Source organism: Ixodes scapularis, unplaced genomic scaffold (assembly GCF_016920785.2).
Source record: "Ixodes scapularis isolate PalLabHiFi unplaced genomic scaffold, ASM1692078v2 PGA_scaffold0__279_contigs__length_252992795, whole genome shotgun sequence".
NCBI lineage: Eukaryota > Metazoa > Arthropoda > Arachnida > Ixodida > Ixodidae > Ixodes > Ixodes scapularis.
The window spans coordinates 33769824-33795702 of NW_024609835.1; the positions used below are offsets into that span (position 1 = coordinate 33769824).

At 46.2% G+C, this 25879-nt stretch overlaps 2 protein-coding genes across 2 annotated transcripts in view; one reads left to right on the forward strand and one right to left on the reverse strand.

Moving 5' to 3' along the window:
• Positions 1-25722, reverse strand: part of LOC120836461 — a 36244-nt gene extending 10522 nt beyond the window's left edge. Inside the window, exon 1 of the mRNA XM_040205377.3 lies at positions 25526-25722. The gene's annotated coding sequence lies outside the window, so the exon portion shown is untranslated. The remainder of the gene's footprint in view (positions 1-25525) is intronic.
• LOC8029324 (RNA-binding protein 42) overlaps positions 1-25879 on the forward strand; it is a 116305-nt gene that overhangs the window by 39141 nt on the left and 51285 nt on the right. The window lies entirely within an intron of this gene.

Genomic DNA, 25879 nt, shown 5'->3' on the forward strand with positions numbered 1-25879 from the left:
CGTGGGGTAGCCCCAAAAAGTTGTTTTGTGCCCGACGGTCTATAGACGCGTGCTGCACTTTGTGGTGTGCACGGAAACTAAATTCTGTGTTGGCCGGGCAAAGCGCGAGGTCAGTGAAGGCGTCCCGCCGTCATTTCGATTTAATCCTCATTGAACGGCGGAGCGTGGGTGCGATAAAAGATTTAAGCGAGTCGCTCCCCGTTGTCGAATTTCCTGTGCGTCGGAATCGGTACCGGGAGCACTCCGTGAACGACCGGAAATTCTAACGAAGGGCCGCGACCCGATCTGGATCAGATCAACGACTTTCGCGTTTCTTTTTTTTTTTTGGTTGCCACCGGCCTGTAGTCTTATATAGTCCCGAGAATTCTCTGCGGATATCTTTCTTTTTATTTTGTCTTTGTCAAGTGGAAACCCAGCTAAGTCAATAAACCCGAAATAGTCGACAGGCTGATATCAATGGTATGTGTTGTCGAGAATGAAACCGCGGCGAAGAGAGTAAATAACGGGTGCCAACAAAAGTAACCTTTGCCAATAAAAAGAGTGGTTCTTAAATGATAATAAGCAAAGACGATTCGACGGTGTGCACTTCTAGAGCAACATAATATTGGCTGCCATATATACCAATACACTGTAGCGCGCTTTCTTTGTGAAGAACTTGAAACGCCTTGTCGGTAAAATAGAGGCAATATTTGAAAGACAACTTCAGTGTTTGTTCTTGAACCAGAGCGTCACAATTTAACAAAAACCAACTGAAGAATACTTGCCACATAATGGTGTTGATTATTGCTTTTTTTTAGGATATATCTACAATATATGTCGTAAGGCCGTTTCCTATTTTGTTATTATTTTTATCCGCTTTTCACACCTTTGGAGCAATACTGACACAAGGACATTTGACGTGAAAAGCCACGATCAGTTATTTATCTTTAAAGGACACATGCAAAGGAAAAAAACATTTTTTTTAGACCGCTTAGATGGAAAAAGGATGTCATAAAACGATTTTACAACGAAGAAACAAAATTTTTAGAGCTATATTTACGGCGCTATCCGAATTTGTAGTTGGCGCTCGCGGGAGCCGCCGCTGGTCACGTGGTAGGCCCGCGCGCCGCCGTGCTGCGTCGCCGCCGCACGCTGAGCGTTGTGCGAACGCCGCTTCAACGCGTTTCTCCACGCCGCCGTCACCGCCGCCGCACAAGTTCGCCTGCTTCGGGGCGCCGCCGCCGTCGTCTGACCGGCGCACAGGTCTATCACGTCTGCTTGCGCTTTTTCAGGAGTTTCCTTTGGGCTCTAAAAGTTACTTATACGTCTTGGTTTTTTGTTATACTTCAAACAAAGATGAATAAGTTACTTTTAGAGGCCATAGGAAGCTTCCGAAAGAGCGCAAGCACCACGTGATAAATAAAGACCAGTCACGTGATAAATACGGACCACTTTTCCGCGGTGCCCGCGGGCGCCAACTACAAATTCGTTTTGCGCCGTAAATATAGCTCTAAATTTTTTTTTTCTTCGTTGTAAAATCGTTTTATGGCGTCCTTTTTCCATCTAAGCCGTTTAAAAAAAATGTTTTTTTCCTTTGCATGTGTCCTTTAATGAATGGTAGCCGTCGATTTTGAGAGAACTATTATAGTGATTTTTGCTGTTTTGTGTGTATGTGCGTGTGCGTGTTAGAATGTGCTTTTTTTTTTCGCCGTCCGTGGCAACATTGCCCAAATGTGACTATCTTTCTTGGTGCCGAACGTGAACGTGCTGTATTTTAAAGCATACAGCCAGAAGTTCGAGGTGCGGTTCGCATTTTTTTCAATCTGGGGAAGTCTCGTGTAGTCCCGCGCGCGACGAGAGCAACGAGATGGGCCCGCAGTGGGCCCCGGCGTGCCCTCTGCGTGCCTGCAGCGAGAGCATACGTACGCATAGCTCGCTGTCTTGCGTGCGTATGGCGCATGCGTAGTGTGGAGCACGCAACGCTAACGACACGATCTGCTAAAGCTCCCTTATTGACTTTGGACCGCGTCGATTGGTCGATCCGAATCACCAATTCGTTGCTACCGCAGGCAGGCAAATGCTGAGCGCGGAAACCGGCGCTCCCGAGAAAAAGAACGAGAAAGAGAGCGACAGAAGAGCGGAGAAAGAAAGCAGACGAAAAGTTAGACGTGTTCGTTTTGCCGTGACGAGTTGGAAGTTGTTCGAGTACGTGCTATAGTCAACTTTATTCGTCTTCGTATAATGCGCAATGCCGGCGTTTTTTTGCGAAGTAAGCTAGAAACGAGCTAGATAGAGACCTCACGGCAATGTTTTGCTGCTTTCTTGCGTATATTATGGCGTCGCCAGCAATATGGGCCAAGCAGGACTACCCACTGGAACCGTGCACTCATGTCCGCGTCTGTGCCCCCCCCCCCCCCCCCCCCCCCCCCCCCCCCCCCCCCGTCGTTCCGAAGCGGTTCAAATGCATGCAAATCCATGGGACATTTTCCTCTGGATTTTTGTATTAACTCTGTGACTACAAATTCCAAAATACCAAAACATCTTTTTTTTTTTTCTTAAAGTGATTTGGCTGCCTCCAGACACTTCCCTTCGAGTCGTTTCCCCGGGGAGATAAAGTTTCCGATGTTTTCGAACGAGTTTAGCGCCCCACTTCACGACAGCAACCCTGGGCGTATTTGGGGAAGCGTTCCTCCGCTCAGTGTAACGATTTTCGTTTAGAGTCTTCCGAACTGAAAAAAAAGAAAAGTAAGAGCTTAAATTTTATTACCCACTTGACGAGACATTTATGTAATTGCCGACGAAGGAGAGGGAAGATAAAACGATTCGCCCATTAATGTAGTTTTAATTAGGTTACGTCGATTATAGGATGGGAACGTATATATCTTTTTTATTTATTTATTTATTTAAAGAAAAGAAAAATTTCGTACCTGCGCGATACTGAGGCGAGGCTTTCGCATGGCAAAATAAATACTCTAAATTTAAGCGTTTCCCCCTCTCCTCCCCCCCCCCCTCCCTTTTTTTTTTTTCTTTTAGTAGTACATTTTTTGGGGGCATTTTAATTATGAGAGCTTTCTTTCAGCAGTCACGCAGAATATAATTTAATGGAGCTTCCTCGTAAAAAGCAACGGCGGTGCGTTTGACATTTCGATCCTGCGTCTTTTGGTGCGCCGTTGGCAGCTTTTCTTGTATTTCGGGTGTTGTTTTTAACCTAGAAAAAAAAAAAGAAAAAAAAAGACTTTTTTACCCGTTATTCCACTCATGGAATATTTAAGCTCCGTTGCTTCGTTACATATTCCGTCGCTTAGTTTAAGAATTTCGCCATCTGTATGCAGACGCATTACACGCTCACTTTCGCCCGGTGGGAATAATTCACTGGGCTATTCGAAATATCTCCCCAAAATTACGGTAAGGTTGTCCATTACAGTTGGTGGCAGTAAACAAGCATAGACAGAAAACTTGACTCGTTGCTTCTGCCGCTCGATTACTCTCACAAAACGAAACGCTACGCGGATGTATATGTACCTTCTTAGACGCAATTTTTTTTTTTGTATTGCTTTTGTACGCTTTGTTTTCGGACATTTTTGATAAGTTATTTACGCTCACTGGCCACATCGCGCTTTTCTGGATTTTTTTTTTTTTCGAATAGAAACAAAGAGGCGTTTTGCTGTTTCCAGAATTTGTACACATGATTATATGTTTAATATTATTATTATAAAATGCTTTGATTGGTTGTATTTGTTAAAAAAAAATCATTATCGTCTACAATATATATAAACTTTTGTCGGATGCATTTCTTCTATTTCGTGGCGTTGAAGGAATTTCGCGAACTGGTTTTTCGAGTAGCGATTGAGATTAAGCCGATATTGGTGAAACTAAAATACGTAGCGTTGTCACGAATGACAAATGATGAGGCGGCTGATAACTGGAGAAACTAAACGTTTCATGGGCGAACCTATGCCCGAAACAAAGTAGAAGGAGGTTAGCGTCGCAGGCGTCGATGTTTGGCGAAACAGCAGGATCGAGCATGGTGCGACACTTACTCCGGCTCTCCACGCCGAGCACCTTTTGTACACACGTGGGTTTTTGGAACACTCGACGTAGAACGTTCGGCGCGCACGACATTCGTGACTCGATCAGACGATAAGAATCTCGAACTTACGAAAACGCCAAGTTGAAATGATACACAAATAAAACATCCCGCTTTCTGGAATCGAACTTGGGGCCTCTGCGCGACAGCCTAGCACGGTAATCATTCGGCCACGCACGCGCTCGCTCGGCGCCGCGCGTGGCAGTATCAACTTGGTCGGCTCATGCACTCGACGGATGGAATCGCGATTTTTGGTACGCTGACCGCGTACCACACGACCGTCATGGCACCGATTCCTGCGATCCGCGCCTCATCCGCGGACGCACGGACTGAATTCGGTCGAGCGCCCTTTTTCACTCGCGGATTTTTGACGGAGTATTCGCAACTCCAGCACGTTGTTCGCCCTCTCGCGGTCAAACGAAGAACCAGAGGAGCGGGGACAGCGGCGGTGACGGTAGCAGGGATTGTTGGCCTTGGGTGGTAATTGTTTTGTTTCGCTCCTCGGCTTTTAAAAAAATATCTACATGTTCATTATCTTAAAGCACGTCAGCATCCCCGTCATTCGTGATATGCTCCGGCCCTGACTGCTTCGTATTTGTATCCAAATGAATTAATTTTAGAACACTGACCAGCGTCAGCGAGCAGGCGCTCGGGGGATCTTGGAGAATCTATCCCCGTTTCTTCCGTCATCTTGCGAGTAGCGCCCCGCCATCTATAGGGCGTTTTAGTTGCGTTTTGGCTCGAAAAGTGTTTAGTCGAGCAACGAAACCGCGTTTCCGTTGTCTTTTTGACGAACAAATCGAAGATCGCGAATCATTGGGTTTTATGCGTTTGCTGGTTCGTTTTGTCGCGCGATGCTTGATGCCACGCGTGAAAGAAGCTGCGGGAACTTTGCCCGGCTGACACGCCACAGGTTCTGGTACTCCTCCGGGTTTGTGTCAAGAAGCTTCTGTGAAGAACTTGTCTAGCATGTCGCGATCTTTTCGGCACGCCCGTTCAGCCTTTCTTTTTCCGCAAGACCTTCCTTGTGCCTGGGGTGTACTGAAGTGTTGTGCGCGAACGCGGAGTGCGTGATGGCTTCTCCAAACGCCCCCAGGACTTCGTCGCTTCTGCGCCGAAGCCGCCTCGAGCAGGACCATGCTTGTGTCACTGTCATGCTTTCGGTCACTGAAGCTAGTGAGGCTGAGCCTATCGCGGGGTTTTGTCTCGCTCTGTACATAACAGCGGCGCGCGATTCTTTTCCATAGCGCGATGTTGGAGTTTCGCGGCACTCTGGGGCCGCGAACAGGTTTTGTCCATCCTCACTGTCGTCTGCTCGTCGTCTCCTTCGTTTGGATGCGCTTGGGAGACGGACGAAACGCGTCTGTCCTGTGGATTGGCCATAATCAAAAGTGTTCCGCTGTACTTCGTCTCACTCCGGACTACAGCTAGCCACGGCTACGGGTCACCAGGTCTAATCACGAGTCAGTTAAATTACGTGGGATGTGGTTTCGACGTGCATATCGTGGGTGCAATTCGGGGCTTCTGATTGGAGCTGGCAACCGGTAGCTTTGACTGTTGTCCATATCGTAGGATAAGACGGAAGTATAAAGGGCTTGCGACCTCCATAGCATTTGCAACGTTCGTTGCGCTCGCTCGCTGAGGGCCGAGTGCGTCGTCTGCTTTTATGGGCCTCTCGGAAGATGGCGCCACAAGCCCAAAATGGATCGTTCCGACGACTCCAACAACGATACCCACCATTCCGCTGACGGCGTTGCGTATGCGTCTTATCGTCATCGGGTATCGTTATCGGAGGTATCGTAACGATATACATAAACTCTTTTAACGAAGTATACTTTTTTTGTGCATCTCGATCGCAACTTTGGTTGTTTGGCGGGAACGTCGGCACCTCTTCGTAGCACCGACCTTCGAACAGGTCGGAACCAATCTCGCAATAGCGCCCTATTCCCCTCGATGTTCTCCTAACCTTTTATCGCCAGGTACTCCTGGCGAAATGGGCAGGATTGCTGTCGCGACAAGCATGCTAGCACAAAGATGGAAACCGAAATGCTGCGAATAACTGCGGATGGGGCTGCGCACGCGCGAGCGGGTTTTCAATCACAGCGCGGTCAACTTTTCTCGATAGGTGGGCGCGCTCCTGCCACTTTCCACATATCAGATGAAGCCGCTCGGCGACCGCTCCGCCGAGAGCTTCGGGTTTTTAAAGGGGAAAAAAAAAAAAAAAAAAGGGGGGGGGGAGGCTGTTAGCTCCGTTGAGTGCGCTTCCTGCCGGGCACTGGTGCAGAGCGGAGAAGCGACACCTGCGGAGTGGAAAGTGTGATTCCGCTTACGTATCTCGCTTTGCTTATCGCGAAAAAACAAACAAACCAAAAACGTCATTTTTTTTTTTTTTTACAGTTTGGCCGTGCACGCGCGCATCGTGTATTGTAAAAGAAGAGATAGAACTTGGTTCATCCGATAGGGTCATTTTTTGGCACCCTCTTCTTCCCCTCCCTCCCTCCGCCCATCCCTCGCGCTTAGGTCAGTGCCCAAAACGAGTACTTTCTACTAGTAGTTTTGATGACGGCCATTCGATTATGAGAGGAAAACTGGAAATATGTGGCAGCGCACACAGAAACTTTTTGGAGCATTTACGGTGACAACTCGTTACCAAGAGCTGCGCGTTCGGGGCGAAAGACACCAGAGTGCCTTTCGAGTCACTTTCCTAGCAGCAAATTCGCACTGACGGGATCGGATTTTTGCAGGTCGTGCTGTGCGTGAGTGAAAATCTAATTTCGTATACCTCTCACTTCCGCAATGGATAACTTTATACTATCTTGCTGAACGTCCTCGTGCCCGTGACCGTATTTTTTTTTTTTAATTTTTACTTTTATTAATAACAGTTTTTACAAAAAAAAAGTTTTTGATTTCTTTTTGTGCGTTTTGCGTTTGTCGAATATGTTCATTAACGCTCTCACTGCCGCAATGGATAACCCCATACTATTTTGTTGGGCGTTTTCGTGACCCTGACCGTTTATTATTTATAACATACCGCGACTGTTACGAAAAAAAAAAAAAAAATTCTTGAATATTTTTTCTCATCTTTTTTCTGTGTGTTTTGCGTTCGTCGAATGTGTTAATTAAGGCGGAACGTTAGTCTGCTAATGAGGGCCACTAAGAGCGGCTTATATCTTGGGTGGAATCTCTTCCATCCTGCGCTGAAAAGCATTTTCGGAGGCTCCTAACGCCCTTCAAAGTTGTGTGACGAATTCTTGCTATCGCCGTCGAGTCGTCAGGGCGACAGCGTGCCACGTTGACGCGCGTTGAATACGGCTCCGTAGTCAAGGCAACTTGAATGCCTCAACTTTCCTGAGCGTTGGGCCGCTCTTTGTAGCATCCATAACCGACTGCGTACGGTGGCAGGAAAGAGAAATGTATGGTGAAATTACGCGAATCAGAATGACTACGCAGCACCGGTCAGATAAGCTACAAGCTTGAGTCTCTTAACGCTCATTGTACTGCATTGACACTAGCGCTTTGAACCCACTTTAGACGTTCCGCAAAAATCGGTTTCTCAGTGTATATCGCTCTGCGACTTACTGCAGAGGTGCAGCTATGTGTTGGAAGCTTAGAGTGAAAATATCTATCAATAAGGTTGCCTCGTTCAAGAAAAAAAAAAAAACGTGTTTTGTACAATTTACGGCAGCATTCGCAGACGATAAAATGCCAGTGCTCGCTAGTTGTATGTGCTGCCGACAGCTCACATTAATAGGCTGCTAAGACCGGCAATCTTCGTGGTGTGGAATGCACGTTGCGAAAGAACCGTAAAAGTCCGCCACCAGCACGCGCTCAGCAGTGGCGCACACAGCTATGGTCGCCAGCGGATACGAACGTTTTATCCACGACCGGTTTGTTGTTTCACTCCGTTTCACTTTAAAGGCCTGTTCACGCATGCAGCGGAGCGCTACAAGCATAGCGCTAACCTCGCGCTAAGCGCGTGCTGAAGGCATCGTTCACCAGCTTTGTATCGCACCGTCAAAACTGTTGCTCATGGCAGACAATAAGTAGCTGACGACACGTGAGGAGCGCTACATCAGCGCTTCGCTACATGTGAGAACCGGCCTTAAGTGTGAGTGTAGCGGAAGCTACAAGAGCGAGCTCCGGACTTACAGCGTCCCTGCCAAGTACGCGCGCTCGTGTAGTGCAAGCGCTGTTCAGGGCCACATGCTCATGCTTGTAGCCTTGGGTGCGTCTGTACTGAAGCTGAAACGAAAACTAGACCTTTCCAAAAAAGGAGCGTGTGGCCGGTGCAATTTTGAGTGTTCGTGCTTATGGCGCGTGCTTTGCTCGCTTTCCGAAGCGGCGAACTCGCACGTGCTGGGCTGTGAAGATCGCACGCTGGACTGTGAAGATCGCACGCTGGACTGTGATTTTGTAAACCTTGGAAAGGTACTACATAGGTGGTATTACATCGGCGCGCCTAGGCTCAACCAGCCGCCCCGTGGAGCGGCGTTACTGTCGAGAAAATGCACTAGCGTACTCGGAACTGCGATTCTTTTCAAGAATATGCCGATCTCACTAAGCGTGTTGCACATGTGCACGAGACAGCTCGTGCAGTCTTGTGCTGTGCTCGCGTTCACCTGCAGTGGGGTTGGCGGGCGTGCAGAAAGACTACAGTTTAGGGCAGTTCTCAAAATGCATGCGGGGGGCGTCACGACACTGGCTTGGTTTGAGCAAGGATGTTTAAATACCCCAAGACCTACGTTTGTTGTACACGTTGCTCCTCAAAAGTAACGAAATACCGTTACTTGTTAAATGGCCTTAAACGTAACTAAGTACGTTGCTCATTTCTTTTCTAAAAAAAAAAAGTAACTAAAAAGGTTATTGGTTACTGAATGACGTAATTAGGTAGGCGGTACTAATAAGGCGTTAGGTACATGTCTGGCTATGGGCTCATGTGCGCTTGCTCACCTTGAGCGCTCATCAAAGCTGTGCACGCGCACTCTTCACTTCTGAAAGTTCTCCGAAAGTATGGTGGGGTAACTGTGGTGAAGCGTAACTCCAGTCCAGGGTGACTTAACCGCAGTTAAGTTTGCCCCATGCAACTAACGTATGCAAGTGTGTAAACATTTGAAGTATACTCCGAAACAGAATATAGTTCGAGCCGCGGGTCGAGCCAACGCCTTGTAGAATAATCGAGGCCAGCGACCGACCTCCTCTTCTTTCATAGAACGTCATCGCAGTCGGCAGGCGCCAACCCCTCAACAACAGACCTCTCCCGAAAATCCCAGGCGACCTTGCAAGCTGGGGGACTTGTGGGGATGTTTCTGATGTACGCTCGTGCCGGTTCAGACGCTTCGTATGTCCTGGTAGCGGCACAATTCATTATTTCTTATTATCAAGAGCTCGGAACACACCCAAAAATATAAAGCGCCAACGGAAACGAAGCCTATCACACACTTGGTTTTGCTTTCCTTCTGCCGTCTCTGCGTTTCGAAAGCAACGTCAACTTCGTCTTCGCTTCTTGGATAATTTCTCGTGCCGTACATTTGAACGTCAAAATGCGTATTTCCGAAAAAGGTCTATGGGACCCGAGCACAATGCCAAGCGTCCTCCTGTGCGTTGATTGGTCACGATGCCCCACCGAACGCTGACGCGGCGCTCGTGTCCAATCCGAGTCTTCACCCGATCTCACCGTGATGACGTCAGAAATTCGACTGCACGGGCTTTGTTGTTGCGTTGGTTGAACCCCTCTTGAGTACACAGAGTGCAGCGACCGCGATTACGAAGCTGCCGGACGCAGCGTACGAAATCGGGCGGAACAGAGGGAAGAGGAGGAGCCCCGGTGGGATTATTTCGGGAGGGGAGGCCCCTCGAATGACGAGCCCCAGGCTGCGTTGCCCGAAGCTCCTGTTGCTCGCTGAGCGATGCGCTTGAGGAGCTGCAAGCCGGCGAGAGAAAGCGGCCGCATCGTCTCTTCCGATCGGTCCGCACTTCCGCTGAGCAGAGCTGCTCCGCGTCACTCGGCAAAGGAGTTCTTGTCTCCCCCCCTCTCCCCCACCCCCGCACACACACACACACTGCACACGAGAGCAAAAGAAAAGAGGGAGAGAAGCTACCAACATTCGCACCTAATCCGTGCAGTCAAGCTTTTCTTTTTCTAACGTTTTTGTATTTTTTGTTAGGGTAATTATTCGAGCGAACCGACGGGCAACTGATGTCGGTTGAGGACGGCATGTATAAATTCTTTTAACGCTGTATTAATAACGAAAAACTCGCCGTTCGGTGAAAAAAATATGGACGAGTAACGGCCTTTATCCCCCCGAGGTAACATCATGCATGGTATGCAGTGTTTAATGGAGCAATCGTGAAAATTTGATTAGAAGACATTAAACGGTCCGTTTCGGGAAGTGGAGGAGAACATTGTTTATTCACAACTCCGCTGAGTTTAACGAAGAAAGGGACGTCGCACGACCTGACGTCATGCGAAATCTCCCCTCTACATTGACCTCACTTGACCTGATGTCACCCGATTCGACAAGTGACGAGACAATCATTATGTCACGTGATACCAAGACGTCATGCGACGTGAACGTTTCCGCTAATTTTAGAGGGGAAAGTTTGCGCGATGTCAGGTCACGTGACTTTACGTCACGCGGTCAAGTAGTTACATCATGTCACGTCATGTGACGGATGAACTGAAATATATTCTGGGGTTGGGGGTTTTGTTAAAAAAGCATTCCATACAAGAAGAAAAAAAAGGAAACAGGAACGTATTTGGCGGCTTGTACGGTTCATGCTGTGATTACAGGAAGCGTTTAGTAAATGCGTACCATTTATAGGGCCAGCCTCAGAGACGTAACAGAGTCACGTGACATGGCGTCACAGTGTCACGTGATACTGTAATGTCATGACGTCACGCGAGTGTCACTTGGCGATGGTTACACGATTGGAAAATGCGACTATCTGAGTTTCGGATAGGGTGTCGGGAAGCTCAAGCGACATTGTCTTGCTTTGGCGCGGATTTTTAAAGATATTTCCGGGGGACGGAAAAGCGTTTCTTACCATTTCAGCTGAAGCTTCGTATAACTGGCAAGTTCAGCAAACACAGTGACCGAAGTGGCTCAATGGGACAGCTGTAGAGCAGCTGTCCCATTGAGGCAACACGACGGCAACAGTAACATATCACGTTGTTCAACAGTCGGGCAACTTGTTGCTCGCTCCCCGTTTTGTCCGACAAACCTGTAACATCGCGAAAACAGCGGCACAACACGGACGACAACGAAAATGTTGCCTCGGTGTGGCAGCAAATTTCGATGACAAAAGCAGCAGCAACTTGTTTTCGACAACACGCACAGCTTCGATGGCAGAGCTGTAGTTCCTTATTAATAACGTCTTACTCAAATAAGGGCTTGGGGAATGTTATTTAAGAAGAATTAAGGCTGGCGTACAGCGAAAATAATTGAATGAATATTTTACCGCGTAATCACGGAAAGCGATTGTCGAAATGGTCACATGCAGCTACGGTCGTGAACGTTCAGACTGGTGTTGAAATTAGAACAGCCGAGAGACCAGCTCACATTACTGATAGTGAAATAGAATGGCATGCCTATTCACCCGTTGATAAAGTATAATAAAATAATCCAAGAAACCAAAGATTAAAAAACCGAAGCATTCAAACGACCACTCCGATAATGATTGTTGATGCTTGGAACTTAGAAACAGCCGTTACGGGAAACCTGATTTGTTTCAAAAATACCCAGGACGTTTTGGGGAATGAAGCGATCACATAGCAGGCGGTAGGCGAAGAGACGGCGCTGAAACATATTTATTCCACCGGTTATCATGAAGGCCGATCGTGTCGTGGGTGTCGCAGTCTTTGAGCATTGTCAGTTCAGCTCAACACCACGCTACAAAAGACGCTTTGGGGTACTGCCGGTGCTAACTCACTTATACAGTGCTAAGTTAGCCGGAACAGAAACGCTTAATACGGTGGCGTAAATCCGGAACATACTAGTATATCAACGATCTCACTTTCCTCGGTTAGGGCTATCTGCTTTGTCAGGGAATGAAGAACATTTTGATAAAATAGCTCTGTGTCCAAAGGTACGTCGGACGTATACCCGGAACGTGAAGCCTAAAGATATGTCGAATAAACGAGGAACCGGGATCCTAAAGATAGGTTCGACGTAACGGCGATCGGGGACGGGTCGTATTACTGTGGGTCGTAGTAACGAGCCTTCCTGAGACCCCAATGACAATTTTAATCCCATGTTTATTTATTGATAGTTAGTGTTCGTAGACCGTTAAGGCCCGTTCACACTCTTGCGACTGCTTGCGACCTCTTAAACCTGGGTTCCTTAAAACTTCTTAAACCAGAGAACACACTGGCGCCATCTATTGGGAAGCAGTGCAAACTCGGCGGTCCGACATATTTTTTTTTATTTCTCGCGCAATATCCTTTCTTTTTTTGCCTCGAAAAACTTTTGTCAATGTTATAAACGAGCCTTGCTATGTGTATTACGCACATTTGACCTCGGAAATCCCGCAAAACCTTCGCTTTTGTGAAATGCAGTTCTAGGGTCACCGCATAGATGGCGCCACAATGTCAGTGTGTCCCCTCATTCTAGAAACATTTAAGAAGTTGTAAGAGATCTCGTCTCTCTCAGTCGTACTCGGTCGCAAGAGTGTGAACGGGCCTTTATACCACCTCTGCTACGCTCTCCGGAACAAGGACGCCACAGTGCGCGTGAGGGGCGCTAGCCTCGCCTGCAGACTCACGGATCTCGGAGGGGGCCGCGGGGAACGCTGCGGGACAGCAGAAACTTCTACGAAAACTCCCTCTTACTATATCGTAATCACTCGATTCTAAGGTGCTTTGATTCGAAAAATGATTCCAAAATTACGAAACGCGCGATCCCGTGCACCTTTTATACGGGTCGCGGTGCCCGATGCCTTCTCCACCGTATCACACCATGCTCTGCAGCGCCGTGGTTCCTGCCGTCCTTCGCGTGCGTGACCACCGTCCGTAGACGGCAAAGTTATGAACGCCTGAACCACGTAAACAAAAAAATAGGCGCTTTTGAAAGACTGACGACGGAGTCGGACGGACGGCGACGAGAGGGCCTAAATTGGAAGCAGAACACGGAACGCCTGCGCGGTAGCTCAAGTGGCGTTATGTGCCGCCATCTATCAGCGGATTACGAAACCCAGTGCGTGGGACCGCCCGTAGCACTCGGTCTCTAGCGCTCAGCCTTGTTGGAAGCAGACATCGCGTGTCTCCGATAATTTTTTTTTAGACGTTTATGTTTGAAGTAGTGGGAGGGTACTCAGAATCGGGGGGTAGTTGCAATTTCCGTGGAATCAATGCGCTCGTCGTTCGAAAATAGCGTCGGATCCGACCGTAGTTCTGCCGGATCGATTTAGTCCGACGTATCTTTTGACCACTTACCGGAGGCGTCTGAGTAAGTCACGTTACAACCCGCAGTGATACGACTTTTCCCCATCGCGGCTACGTCCGACGTATCTTTAGACACCCGACTCCGTGTACGTCCGACGTCTCTCGGTTCTGCGTACGTCCGATATTTCTTTAGGCCCCGGGTCCCGGGTGGGTCCTACGTGCCTTAAGACGCCTCGTTCCGGATACGCCCGACGCACCTTTAGATGCAGCGATAAAAATACTCCCCGTGTCAAGTTTTCTAATCACAGTCACTGGTTGACGTCGTCCCTTGGTAATTTCCGGCCCTTCGAACTTTCTAGCACTTTGTAGAGTCACATTTCCAGCGACGCCGCGCCGCACACGAACGAAGAGAAACAGTCAAGATGGCGGAGTGTTCCCCGTGTTGTCCCCGTCGTCAGCGCGGTGTGACAGGGTGGTCGGACAACAAATCGGCTAACACGGTTGCCGGGCGGCAGCGACATGTTGTTCGTCTGTTGTTGCTGCGATCTGAGGGCAACACGATTTCGTCATGTTGCCGGATAGAGTTGTCCAGCTGTTGCCTCAGTGTGACAGAGCCTTAACGCGTAGCTTATTTATACGCTTTCTCGCGACGATCGGAGCCGATTTGCCGCACTGTACCGTCGGCGGCGCAAGGAACCTTCTTGTTCACAGCAACCTGCTCTAAATGATATCGATGGCTCGCGTACTTGTACTGCCTTCTCTCTTGAGGGCTGGGTCACACGCTTGCAACTGTTTACGACCGAGTGCGTTGGCACCTCTTTTGACCTCTTACGACGAGGAAACACACTGGCGCCATCTATCGTGTAACCGTAGAACAGTTGCGATTTCTCGTATATGCCCTTTTTTTTACGCATTATTCTTTTATATTTGACTTAAAATACTTCAATAAACAATGTTATAAACGACTATTTCTCATAGATAATACGTACATTTTACCCCGCAAATGCTGCAAAACTTTCGCTCTAGTGAAATGCAGTTCCAGGGCCACCTCATAGATGGCGCGAATGTGCCAGTTTCTTTAAGGTCTTTATATAGTTTCTTCTCTCGTCGTAAGAGATCACCAGGCGGCGCAGTACGCTCGGTCGTAAGCGGTCGCCTGTATATGAATTAGCCTTCATTTTAAAGGCGCGTTCACACTCTTGCAACCGAGTACGACCGAGAAAGACTTCTTGGGACCGGATGCACTGAGCGGAGCTGGTCCTAAGAGATCGCAAGAGGCTTAAAAATCGGTTTGGTCTCTCTCGGTCGCACTCGGTTGCAAGAGTGTGAACGGGCCTTGAGGCCCGTTCACACCCTTGCGACCTCTTAAACCTGGGTTACTTAAAACTTCTTAAACCAGAGAACACACTGACGCCATCTATTGGGAAGCAGTGTAAACTCGGTGGTCCGGCATAATTTTTTTATATCTCGCGCATTATCCTTTCTTTCTTGTTTCGAAAAACTTTTGTCAATGTTATAAACGAGCCTTTCTATGGGTATTACGCACATTTGACCTCGGAAATCTCGCAAAACCTTCGCTCTTGTGAAATGCAGTTCCAGGGTCACCGCATAGATGGCGCCACAATGCCAGTGTGTTCCCTCATTCTAAAAACATTTAAGAAGTTTTAAAGGAGCTGTGCAACGATATTCAATTGGGATGTTTTTCTCTCTACACGAGCTTACTGGCACACCTGGGACTCAAGGATACTCACACGCAACGCCATTGGCCAAGAAACTCCTTTGTTGCGGTGTAATTTCAAGGACAAAAGCGATCATTTTCATTCAATCTCTCCTTTGCAAAATTTGATGACGTAACTCGGGGATCGCAGTACACCCAAGTGACGATATTTGAATGCGGTTCATAGATTGGACCCGAGCATTGCGTGGGCACTCGACTTGGGCTCGTGACAATTGCTAGCTCGAGAAGCATTCGGGTTGAGACCCGTGTCCAATCGCTGCAACGACGACAACAGCCGAGCCATAACAATGTCTGGAACTCAGCGCGTGTCCTGCGCTTTGCCAACCCCAGCGCGTGGCTATGATCAACACTGGCGGCATATAATCGGCTCCAGATCACGTGGCCGCTTGTTCTGGCTGCGAGTTGAGGGGGTGAACGCTGCTCGTTTTTCTTTAATTTTTTTCTGGGACTTCTATTGCGTGGGGTGAAAAACTAACGCGTGTTTCATAGGTCATTAACGTTAGGGATCCGTTTTAAGCGGTATTTGCGCAGAGTACAAAAATTGTTGCGTAGCTCCTTTAAGCGATCTCGTCTCTCTCAGTCGTACTCGGTCGCAAGAGTGTGAACGGGCCTTTATTTTTGCGTGGGACGTCTCTTTGAGCAGAGAAAAAGAACAAAAAGAGAGAATGTCGCTTTTTAATTAATGTTCTTGTCGACGATGTAGCGTTGCTGGTCCCCCAATGCGGCACGATTGTCGAACTCCAAAATAAAAGACCAAACAAACTGACCGACTGTTGTTGGATCTGTTTTCCACTGCGACCGGACTCTACTGTTTCCGTCTAAACAAAGGTCTAAGTTTGCGCAAACTGTGCCAGAAGCAAAAAAAAAAAAAAAAATTTGACGTTGGCGTTTTGCGCTGGTTTTACGCTCATTATATGGTGTGCTCTTGTACGCTTATACCGAGTGTGACACGCGTACACGTAGGAAAAACGCATTGTATGTGGTACGCTTTTTTATATATATTGACCCTTGTGACATTCGACATTTATTTAAATAGGTCTTGGAAAGCCGAGAGTGTTTTTTTGAACGTCGTATTTTTCTCTAGAAATAGCTTCGAAATTTAAAGTTTCAGATGAAGGAATTAGTGTACGCTTTTGTGTGCTTTTAAGAACGCTACCCGAGACATCGCAGCGCCAACTGAACACGCCATCGGTGTTTTATTCTAGTTTTGTTAATTCGAGCTATGATCGAGCATCGAACTTCGCCGCCTAAGCTGATGCATCATATGAGCACACCCCACGCTACTTAAACGGCAGATCTTTTTTTTTTTTTTTTTTTTTTTTTTTTTTTTTGCATTAGAAGTAAATTGTGGATGATATCCTGTGTTCGGGATAACTGTGGCATTTTTTTGTAACACCTCTCCCCCTCTCATAAAACGAAAAAAAAGGGCAAAAAACGGATTAATATTGTTACGCCATTATCAATTACCGTAATTCTTTCAGTATCAGTTCTTGACTAAGGGATTGTTGTGATATATTGTCACGTTAACTGTATTGTGGAATCGGGAGCGTCAACAGCTACTTAAAAGCCGCCCGCGGCGGCTTTTAAGTGTGAGCGGCACCGTACGCAAGGAAATAGTTAATGGACTTGAATTTTAGCTGTGTTTCCTGTGCACGAATTCTTGTTGCCGATTGAGGGAAGAGAGATTGCGGGATGAAATGGAAACAGAAGAGAGAGAAAGGGAAGGGAGAAGGCCTAGTTCAGTTCACGTCCGTTATTAAAGGAAATCGGTTGGTGTTTTTTGCGTCGAAAATTTTCGTTTTCTCGTAACGGTGCGTGGGGTGTTTTTATATTGTGTCTTTTCGTATTTTCTCCACGGCATGCCCTTACTCCTTCGACTCCGGCAATAGGGAAGCTTTGCGATGGATATAATACCTTAGTGAGACGGGCACCTAAAAGGACCTTTACGCCAAAGGCCTTTAGTATTTTCAAATTACTTTTTAAGTAGTTCCGTGCCAGACAGCGCAAGTAAATGTCATTGAGACTATGTTTACAGCGATTGAAGTCTCGTATACGCATAAATCAAGTTCAGTCTAGAAAAAAAAAATATTTTGGCGATATGAATGTTTGTTTTTTAAAGTTTTCTTAAGCAAATAAAATATTAAAAAAGACAAAATGACGAGTTCAGTCGAGTAATTACAACGAAGTTCACTTTAAGCCAAAACAAAGTGTTTTTTTTTTTTTTTTTTTTTTTTTGCAATTTGCGGCAATTTTGTGTTTCTCCCGCTCACTCAGTCCTAACGTTGCTCAGTGCTCCCGCTCCTTTCCGTGCTTCTGCAGCGCTTTTGCCCGGTTCGGTTTGGCGTCGTGCTCGCGCTTGAGTTTCATCGCACGTACGCGCCGGAGGTCCTCCAGCCGATCCTCCCAAAGTCGTGTTGTGTGCGCCCAGGTCTTCTCGACCCTCCAATGGATGCCCGGCGACCCTTCGTGCACGCTCCTCCGTCGCTTGACATATCGCACGACGCGAGAGGAAGATACGGAAATATCTACAAAAATATTAAATATATACAGTACAGTTAGCAATACACTATTAAAGGGTGATAAAATATAAAGTAGAGAAATAAAAGCTAGATATCTATGGCTGTAAGGAAAATTGAGAGGAGAAAAACCGAAGTGCCGAAGCGGACGATGCGAAGCAAGCGAATAGCGGGACGACGAGGCCTGCTATAGGTAGCTGGGGCCATGAGTACAGAAAACTATTAGTAGAGCGAGGTCTGTACGGAATATACGTGAAACACGCTCTTTTTCAATAATAAAAATACAAAAACAAATGATTTTAGCTATCAGTGCGATCTTTTATTTCAATTCGCTTCTCGAGTGTAGGCCGCTGCTGACGAGAGTACGGCTTTAGCAGCGGTAAAGGAGTTGCGGGAACTCCGTTTCCCGAAAAGGACCTTTACGCTGAATGCCATTTGAGTTGCCGTTTACACTAAAAGTCCTTTGGCGTAAAGCTCCTTTTAGGTGCCCGTCTGACAGGGGTATAAGGATCCTTCGCCTGACATTTATTAAATAGTCATGGTTATAAAGTATGTAAATGAGGCTCCGAAGTGACTTCGGTCATGCTAAAGGTTACAGTCCGTTCTGGACAGCGCCGGCAGTTTGCTTATAAAGGAGATCAGACGAGGTGGGATGGTTCGCTTATTACTTTTTCCAAAGAGCTAGTCGTGTCTTTAAAAGGGAGCGCTCGTAAGATTTCGGAAAGTCACCATAAAAGCCCTTCTCTCAATTTCCTTCTTTTCTTTTTTTTTTTTCTTCGCGTCAAATTTATGTTGTTTAATATGTAATATCCGTAATATCCCGAGAGATGCCCCACCCCCTAAAGATAAGCCGCCCTCATTTTAGGCTCGATTTGCTATTTTCTTTTAAACACAGAAAAGATAGCCCACTCCTACTAATCGTAGTGTTCGGATCAATGATGTCCTCGACGTAAATGCGGTTAGTTAGCTACGGCGGGATATAAGCGAAGATTGCTGACGGGGAAGTACAGTCGAGTTTGCCTTGTTGCCCCCCGCCGCGGTAATAAGTTTGGCAGAAAAACATGATCCAGAAATAGTTTTTTTTCCCCCATCATTTCTTGATTGTACACCGAAAGTTAGCCCTCTACTTTTTGGGTCACTGTCATTTCGGCCGATAGTCGCATTACGGCCGAGTGCATTAGGCCGAGAGGGGCGAAAGGGCCGGGGGTGGCTTTGAGGCCGAATAGGGCATAACGGCCGAGAACTGCATTAAGGCCGATAGTCTCTGAATGGGCTAGTGTGGCCGTCTTCTCGAGGCTCGCGTTGTAGTTGATGACTTTAGTTGCCACCAAATAAGATAGATGGCGCCACATATTTATTTTATTTGTCAGTGCACATTGTATCTCGGTGACGGCAAATTCTGCATTTTTGGTTTTATAGCTTTATCCTTTACGATTAATTAAACATGTAGCGCTTTGACCGTTTCGATTAGCTTTTCTTTTTTGCTACACTCCGTGTCATCATTTTTTAGCAAAATTAAGGTGAAGGCTATGCCCTCGTGAGCCAATTAGAGAGACGGAACGAAGCACGTGACACTTCTTCAAGGCAAGAATGCACTCCGACGGTGAGTTAATTGTCATGTTCTGACATTCTGATGGCTCATGTGTTTTTCATATTTCCTAGTATGTGTTTTCTTCAACGTTTCGCTGTAAAAAAGATTAAAATAAAATTCTAAAATCAACCTCACTCATCGTTTTTGTAGCCGCCCGGTAGAATCAGAGATATAACTAATTTTGTTAAAGTGCTGAAATTCGAAAAGACACAATAAATGTTTCATTGAACTCTTAAAAAGCCGATGATTAAAATATAGGAATGTTATACCAAAAAGGCGCCCTAAATTCATAGCATTTATTTGGAAATACGTGTGCGTGTGTGTACATAATCCAAATATGCAAATGAAGGAACTACTGATCAAACGAATAAGAAATGATAAAGCGCAGAAAGCCAATAAATAAATGAAAAATTTGGCTAGGCAAGGCCGGCGTACCGACTGGTGCCGGCCGTGAAGGGTGAAAACAAACCCAAAACCGCAGCATTTGCAGTCACCGACAGATACACTCTTAAAAATGTCATAAGTTTACTTTCCCGCAGAATATTATAAACGACTTATTTTTCGCGATTAGGTCAAAGCTGGAGTTTTGCAATAATTTGCGGGTTCTAATTTTCGCGACGCGGTAAGATCTCAATATAGATTCTAATGTGTTTACTTTTTAACAGAATTGTTCGCGGGACCTATTTTTCGCGAATTGTAGGTGATTGGCGAAAATTAGGTCCTCTCGAAAATTAAGTAGTTTACAGTATTCGGAGCGCCAATGATTGTAATCTGAGAAAAAACCACGGCGATTGACGAGACTGAAAATATGTTAATTTCATCCGCCATGCTCAATGGGGCGCCATCTATCTTATTTGGTGGCGAATAAAGTCGTCAACCACAACGCGACCCGCGAGAGGGCGGCCACACCAGCTCATTCAGAGACTATCTGCCTTAATGCAGTTCTCGGTCGTTATGCCCCATTCGGCCTCAAAGACACCCCCGGCCCTTTCGCCCCTCTCGGCCGTAATGCGACTATCGGCCTTAGCGAGCGGCTCCCTTCTTTCACCCAATTTGCTCCCAATATTAGGTGAGCTATTCCTCGGTATATTAGGGAAGTTCATTCTTTCTCACTTACCGGTCTTGGGGGAACGCTACACTGTAACTAACCCCCTCCCCTACCCCCCTTTTTTTCTCAAAAAAAGAAAAAGAACGGAACAAAACAGCTTCTATTGTAATTGAGGTTCCCGTAACCGTGACCAAACCCGTTATTCCTTTTTATTTTTTTTTGCTTGGATCTCTGCTAAGAATAGCGATGAACAATGAATTTACGTTATATGGGGTATTCGGTGACCATAGTTTGGTTTTTTTGTGGCGTGCTCTGTAGGTGGAAGAACAGGATATCTTTTGTATTTTCCCTAATAGGGTAACGCGGTCTATTGTCTAACGGAGGTAGAAAGACGATAGGCCCATTACGTCGTAGCAACCGGCGTATAATAGTGCGGGAAACCGTAACCGTGATTCGCGAGCGCTTGGCAGCTGTTGTGCAGGAATGTAAGCCAGCTGACTGGCATCTTTTCATTGTTGTTTTCTCTTCTTTCTTGCGGAGTTGATATCTGGCGCTTTTCGGGGAATGTGCGCTGGATATAGAGCTGGAGGAAGGCATTGGATATCAGTAGTGATCCGATCGGAACAGGCGCTGTTGATGTTCCAGCAGTATTTGGGAATTTTTGAGGGGTTTGAAAAATGTGATTGAGGGGGCTTTTTTCCAGTGAAAGGCTGCCGATCTCTTCAAGCCCCTAATCCCCAGATGTGAAAATCTCGTTAAAAACAAAATTGTTTTAGGGGCGCGTGAAGAAAAAAAAAAAAAAATGGAAAGCGCAAGCTTGAAACTTTTTTTCTGTTTGTTATACCAAGGCGTAGACCATTCAAGTGGTGGCAGCAGATATCTCGACAGTCTGGAGATCTGGTCGCACGTTTGATCCACTGCAGTAAGATGTTCTTGTTGTAGTTCTTTGCGTCCGTGTTTGTCATAAGATTGGGGTGATTTACATCAAATCGTGCAAGAAACGAGTGATGGGTGTGTGTGATTAGAACGAAACTGCGAATTACAACTACGGAAATTGTTTTGTTCGTGAGTTTTGGGCTTCGAAAGGGCAGAAGGTACGTCCTGCGACTTTTGCAGTTTTCGCTGGTGACACATTTTTGAGTTTCGCAACGTTTAGATTATCTTTTTCACAACAATTGTAAGGCTTCTTACTGCTACTTTATATAGAAGGGTCAGAGTTAAGTAAAAGTGTTTTTTTATATAATTTATTTTATTAAATACATTTTTTGAATCTTGCAGTTTTGAAAATAATGGGCCAAGTTTAGTAGAGCTAGCTTTCGATGTGCAAATAATTATGGCATAAGAAACGTATTAAATGAAAGCTCGTATCTAAGCCTATTCAAAAATTATAACATTGTTAATTTAGGTATAGTTTATATAAAGAAATCAACTCTGTAAACACGAGAAGAATAGCCAAAAGTACAAAATTCAACGTCATTTTAAGAAAATAGGTATTTTTATTTCCAGTCTTTTTTTATATAAAAAGCTTTCTATGTGCTTTTATAAATGCAATACAATTTATTTAACATATATGGTTTCGTCAAATTAACCAGTGCGTCTCTGTTATTTTATTTTTCACTTAAATATTTTTTTTTTGTAACATGATTATAGTATTTATTGGTTCTCGAGTCCACACGTTGTTCGGCAAAACTTATAGATCGATAGTATTTATAGTATAATGTGCTAAAGACTTCTTCCGCACGTTCAGTTTGCTTACTTAGTAAACTAAAGAAGTCGAGGCTGTCTCAAACATGAGATTAACAAACATATATAGGACGTTTTAATAGTCTTCCGTGCGTTATAATAGAGCACTTGTTGGGAAAAAAAAACATTTCAAAGCGACAGCCCGCCGACTACGTCAATAAGCGTGCATGAATTTTGTTCTTCAAACAATTTCCTTTACACGATAGCTAATTAGCTAGGCTCGTTGAAACCTCCCAATCTCCGTCTTTACTATTTGCACTTCTATATATTTGCGAAACCCAATGTACGTTCCAGATCTCGTAGAATGATATGAGTTGAATCTATCAGTTCTGATAGCATCGGGCAGCTTCGGCGTTTGCTTTCGTTTTTCTGCAGTGTTCGCGTCTTCCCCAATTTCGCCTTTTTTATATATGTTTTTCTTGTTGATATGTAAGTGCCTTCAAGGTTCTCTTAAGCTGCATTGGCAATTTTTCTTCGACGGAAAGTGGGAACGAAAGGGCAATTCACTGGCCGAGTTGGACACGTGACGCCACTCTTTTTAGCTCTATGAGTGTCGCATCCCCTTTTTTAGATAGCTGTCGGGATTGTTTAGTTAGTACAGATACGGTCACTATGAACATTAGAAGCTACTACCATATGACGATCCGTGCATGCAGGTGATAGAAAGGAAGAAGATATAGACAACCTATGATTACCAGGGGTCGCTACCAGATCTAAATTCATGTGCCACCGCCTTCGAGAGCGGCAGCCTTTCCCTTTCGTTTTGCTTCGCTGGCAGGTTCTATGCTGTTCACATTTCTGGTATCTCATCTCAGTTTGTTAGACACAGTTAAGCAAAGCCTAGAGAGGGAGCAACTACTCTTTGCCTGGCAGCAATATTAAGCGAGGGCTACCAAGAGTTTGGTCTTGAAGACATTACAAAGCCACTAAAAAAGATTTAAGAACAAATTTTTTAAGCATTTTGGTTGAGACACGTTTGTCAAAAAATGATTTTTAGGCTACATATTTTTTTTACAAAATTTTCTGGACTATTTATGTGTTTTTTTTTTGCATGATTAGAGAGGAAATTATGCAATAATACTTTGAGAACATAGTTATAAAGGCCGATCCCCATAGTTACGGAGGTCGATCCCCAGTATTTGACTAGGCACGACTGCGAGTTGGCGAAATATCCGTGATTCCGACTGGCGACGTGCGCGATCAAAAGCGTCGCTGTGGTCGGTCTTCGGCGACTGGCCAAACGCTCTCTATGATGCCTTGAGAGGGTTATTTCTGCTCTCGTCGACGGAAATAAGAGCTCTCAACTGTGATGGTGTTGGTTCATGAACGTGGTGATTACGGTTTCACCGCGTTTTTTACGCACCATCAAACATGTCGCTCGCTGCTAATCGTCTTGGTCGGGACGCGGAACCATAAAAGTGGGCCACCGAAACATCTCGTCACCAATGGCAATGCACGGGACGTATACGAAGAAAGTGCGCACGCTCAAAGCACACGAGATGTCGAAGTGTTTTTGAAGGTCTCGCGCTTGGGGTAGGGAAACAGAAGGACCTCCCTGCCGTTCTGAAAGTCTCACATCGCGGGATTCTAATAACTAAATTTAAACAGCTTTCTTTTGTATTTTTGTGAGAAAAAAAAAAAAAAAAAAGGAGGGGAGGGTATATGTTGTGGTTACTTCGCAGAGCGTTTAGCGGTTGGTTCTGAGAATGTTGTGTGAAAATATAAGACACATTGCTTTTTTTTTGCTTTTTTTTTTCGGTGGGTACGTCAAACGCGATAGGAAAATCGACGAACCGGCGCAAGACACGGATGGGACGTGAAAAATCAGGGTTACGAGCGAATTTCGCATTACCAGCAGCCTAATAGAGAGTTTTAGTAGATCGTATACGTACGCTGCGGTAAGCGGTCCCAGCGAGCGCGTGCTCAAATGCATGCTTCAAAGTGGCGGCGCGAGCTCCCGCGTTAGCAAGGCGAAGCTCTAGCGTGTACGGCTTACTAAAAGTCCTTAATGAGATACAGGACGGGGCACGTACTGAGCAACTTATTTATTGCTCCGTGGCCATCGAGGTGGCGTCATTTGCCAGTCCGAACGCCCAAGAACGAATCGTGTAGCATCGCAGACTTCAGTTTCAGGTCTAAGTTATGTTTTCACCCTCGTGGTTCGCCGAGGTATTGCTCCGTAAGTTGCAGTGGTTGGCGTTCCGAGTGACCCGCAGCCTACATTGGAAGCGGCATCTGGCATTTCGTCAGTTTCGCAGGTGCTTCGCAAAAGTCTCTACAGCTCCTGCGGTAACAACAGTATAAAGCTGATCGTATTATGCTTATATAGAAGATATCTCATATCGAGGCTCCATGCTGAGCGTCCTTCGGCCTGTGTTATAAGTAATTCGATTATTCTTTTAAAGACGCGAGCTAGCGGCTGCTGGTCGAATTACATTTTCGGTTCCGGGGGAAGGACGCGAGGTATTATTCAACGGGTATTAAACATTCACGTAATACATTGAAAAGGAGGTCTGTAAGGTCACTTTCCTGGAGAACATGTAAGGGACAACGAATCGCGGAAGGCAACACCAGCTAATGACGGTTACTGATTCGCTCGTATCCTTCTGGTTTTTGCTGCGAATGATGATCTTCGTGTTCTAAAAATAAAAATAAATAAAAACTTTTGGGTGTTTTATTTGTTTTGTTGATGCAATAGCGTCTATGAGCGAACCCTGCGCACTTTCCCATATCCGTCCATCAGTTTGTATACCAACGAAAGGAGTATACGCCTTCATGGGAGAGTCTAAGGGGCCCGAGGACCAGTCAATTGCTACCTACTGCAGCTTTCTTTCCTTTCTGGCCCCCCACCATAATTGATGGAAATAGTTATTAGAATTATTATTAAAATAAATTATATTTTGAAACGCTCCCCAAGGGGAATTGACCCTTAACCTCCCCAGATTGTGAGCCTGACGCTGAACCCGGCGGTAACGTAAAAATCGCAGTTGCACTCCGGCTGTACTTGCACGGTAACATTTCTTTCGCCAAGTGATACCGCTGAACGTGCCAGTAGCGCCGGAGCGTAGCTGCGACTTTTATGTTGATATGCACACAGTAAGACTGGAAACATTCGAATGGCTGCAATGCTACAACAAAAGTTGTTACTTACAGTCGCGGGAGGCCGGCCCGTCTGTGGGAAGTAGACGGTTAGATAAACAAATTATGGGAATTGGTTTTAAATCGGGAAGAAGAGTTTGCGTGCGTCGACGAAAAATATTTTTTTAAATTTCCACGGCGGTTTCTATGAAGTTTAATAAATAAACATCTACGGATTATTTGAGGGTGCAGAACGCTATCACATTTCAAACACATTCTACGCAACGATTTCGACGACAATTTTTTTTTTTTTTTTAGAGTGCATTTTTTGTACACTTGGGAAAAGAACATCTCGACCGGACTCACCCGGAGTGTGGTGAGCGCGGTGGCGTCGTGTGTCCGACGTCGTCGACTCGGACGGCTGAGTGGCCGCGTGCTACCGTGACGGCCGACTGAAGCGAACTTTCCGGTGACGTGAAGGGCGGCGCACACCCGAGCTCGAGCCCTCGCCTCCTCGCCCCTTCCCTCCCTTGGGCTCGGGCCGGGCGCCTCGGCGCGGTGGCCACGGGCTCAGACCGCGGGCGCCGCCACGCCGAGCTCTGGAGAGACGCAGGAAAAGGGGGAAGGGAAGAAGGGTGAGCGACACATATTTCCGGTCTGATCTATCGTCGTGTTAAGAGAATGCCAGAACCGCGGGAGGGCGCTTGAGTGGATATGAAG